The following is a 3485-nucleotide window of genomic DNA, read 5'->3' as shown; positions in this document are numbered from 1 at the left end:
AGACCAATGACGGAGTCGGGTGTTCTTTTATTGTCGGGGCACTAAGTTTCAAATACCAGCTCCATGGCCATTGTTTGGTCTTCACAGCTGAACTCATTGCCCTCCACCAAGCTGTTCTTTACATCTGCTGCCACCGACATTCTGCTTATGTCATCTGCTCCAATTCCCTGAGGGCCATCCAGAGCCTCAGTGATCCGTATCCGGTTCACCCTTTCGTGTACCGGATCCAATGGTCTCTTCAGCAGCTGGTGGACGACGGTTCTCCGGTTAGCTTTATGTGGGTTCCTGGCCATGTCGGTATCCCTGGGAAGGAAGCTGCAGATGCCGCGGCCAAGGCTGCAGTCCTCCAGCCTCGGACAGCTTCTTGTTGTGTCCCTTCATCAGATTGCAGCAGGGTCATTTGTCGGCGCATTTTATCGCTGTGGCATGCCGATTGGGCTGCACTTACGGACAACAAGCTTCGGGCCTTGAAACCTCTTCCCGCGGCTTGGACATCCTCCTCCCACCCTTCTCGGTGGGAGGAGGTCGTTTTGGCTCAGTTACGAATTGGACACTGCTGATTCAGCCGTCGCCATCTGCTGACGGCTGCGCCGGCACCGTTCTGCCCATGTGGGCAGTTGGTGACGGTCCACCACATTTTAACGTCCTGTCCCGATTTTAATACTCTGCGTCTTGATCTTGGCCTGCCATGTACTCTGGATGCCATTTTAGCAGATGACCCAGGAGCAGCTGCTCGCATTCTTTGTTTTATCAACTTGACAAACCTGTCCAAGGACATTTGATTATGCTGTTTCTTTTAATCCTATGGCTGTTACTACGTCCTATATAGTGTTGTCCCTTTTAGTTGCTGTTTTAACCTTGTGCCTCGCGGTGCATTCCTAACTTAGTATGGGCGCTAATGACCATTGTAGTTGTGTGCCCTAAAACGACAAAAAAAAAGAAGAGGTGCAGTTCATATAATAGCCCGTCCATAGTAACTCTGAAGTAGGTCTATTCCAGTTTCTGTTGATCTGCCTCAGCCAGACAGAGATCATCCATCTGATAACAACTTTCCTGTCATTTCTCTTTGTAGCTTCCTCAATCTAGCACCCATCCTCTTTTGTACATGTCTACAACACTCAAGTTTCTTTACCAAGGTATCACCATAAACATTGAACTCATTAATTTTATTGAAAGCTTTAGAGTCCCCATTGCCTAGGTACTTCATCTATATAACATTATAAATGGGAATCGACCTCAGAAATATTTTAAGAGCTCCACCACACTCCTCCATACCTCCTGTGTAACCATCATAATTCTTAGAACACTGATGTTCAATATGTCCTCCAGTGTTACCATGGCAGGTATGGCAGTACTTAGATAAGCACTCAACATCAACAACTTTTCCATTCTCTAGAGAAGTACCACTTGTCCTCTATGTTTTCATGTTCCGTCAAATGCAACAACAATGTCCCTGGTTCCAATAATATTTACAGTTTCTTCCACTGCACATTTCATAGATGCTTTTGACACAACAGTCAAGGCACCTAAAAGTGTTTTATGTACTTGTTGTTCCTAGTGCGAGGAGGGGGAAGGTCCATCAAACTACAAAACACTTGATAGCCTTTTTCCCTTTTTGTATTGCACACATGCATACACCAACTTCAAAATCACATTGAATTACACACAATGTTTGAAGTCATTTTCGAGATTTATTGCAGGATCTACACAGAAAAACTACTTTTGATGCTAAACCCTTCCTGCTAGTTTGTTGTTCAGTTATTTCCAGACAGCCTATACCATCACATTGCTTACATTTCACCACTTCCTTTATCAAAGCAGATAAGGTGCCCACATCAACAACAACAAATCCACTACAAACAGTGTCACTGTTAACACAAAAATTTGAATCAGCAGTAGGATTGGCGGGAGATGATACGTACATTACTTTCAATAGTGTGGCTTCCTTTGCTTGTGAACTGGTTACCATGGAATTTCCTTTTATTGAATTTCTTGATGCATGGCATAGTTTGCATTTATTGCACACTAAATGATATATACTTCCACAAATATATGTAGTACTTGGGCAACAAACATTCAGTAACACATGAACAAATTGCTTCAGCAAAACAAAAGTGAATACTAGCAAAGATAATCATTTATGGACACTAGAAACCTGCACTGTTACAACATATACAATGTATCATCACTGGAAACAGAAAGTTATCAGTTCTTTTCGAAATAATACTGGTTTCTGCAACAGAAATAAAGTAGGCATGACTTCATACATTATTGTAACTTTGAAATTTGCTATATATTGGTAATTTTTCATTTTAAACCCTATATATATATTGTATATATTGTGGAAAAATCGAAATTTTTTAAGTACCCTTTATCTTTAATGTGTTCACTTCAATTTTTTTAAAGCAGTGGCAATACGCAAATTGTTAACAGGAAATACTGAAAATGCATGGAGGTAGATTTCTGTAAAAGCTCCCGTCCTCCTCACCAAAATAGATGTTGCGACCATAATCCAGCATACTTGGACTTCCATGAAAGGCATTAAAATGTATTTATCAATCTATTTTTACCTCCCTCTATAAATCTTCTTTCACTTCAGTGACAGGTTTGCACTTGGTAGTGTTCGTTGTGACTTGTGACCCATTTCCAACAACTTCAGTTTCGGAGCAGCCCGTTTCCAAAACTTCAATTAGTTTACTGAATCACAACTTCTCATGTTATGCCTTGTGCCTGTGGAAATTCTGGCCATTGTTTTTGCACTCTGTCTCTGGCATATGTTGGAATTTTTGATTTTTAATCCCGTTGTTTTGCACAAAACCAAACTTTAAGAAAATGGTTTAAAATTCTTCACCTTTAGAGTAATTTTTGATTACACAAATAACACATATATGTGCTTAACATTTCATGTGTCTAACACATTCGTTTAATGTCTCTGAAATAGATGTTTGAACTGTTTGAACCCAACCAAGGCATACATCCAGTGCCCTCTTTTGATTGTCATGAAAGTTCCATTATCTACAATTATTTGAGGTGCATTATCAATGTTAGTCTGTACTTCAGTTAATGCTGCATTAATCTCATGCAGTAGAAACTCTTTATTTATTCCATTTGATGCTTCATCGCAGTGAGTGAATTGCCGGTGGATTTCAGTTCACACTAACACTCACCCACAACCTCTACTGACCTTTGCCACGTGCTCTTGCACATTGATGCTGTAAGGGATATTAGATTTGAAGATGTATAGGTACTTTTCCCTTCATTAGGTACAGTGGTACTTTGTAACGACGACACCACTTCCTAGCCACTTTACCCTTGCACGTAGCTGAAGTCATAGAAATAACGGAGATCATTTTTGGACAACCATGTTGATAACGTGGTTAAACAGTATCTTTCCTAGAATTTGGCCTTTGGTGCAACTAATGCTTCAATGTTCAGTTGACGTGTTTTATTACTTGGTCCCACTTCTGTAGATCTTTGGCCCTGGT

Source organism: Schistocerca americana, unplaced genomic scaffold (genome assembly GCF_021461395.2).
Source record: "Schistocerca americana isolate TAMUIC-IGC-003095 unplaced genomic scaffold, iqSchAmer2.1 HiC_scaffold_31, whole genome shotgun sequence".
NCBI classification, from domain to species: Eukaryota; Metazoa; Arthropoda; class Insecta; order Orthoptera; family Acrididae; genus Schistocerca; species Schistocerca americana.
This window is presented reverse-complemented; position numbering follows the sequence as displayed.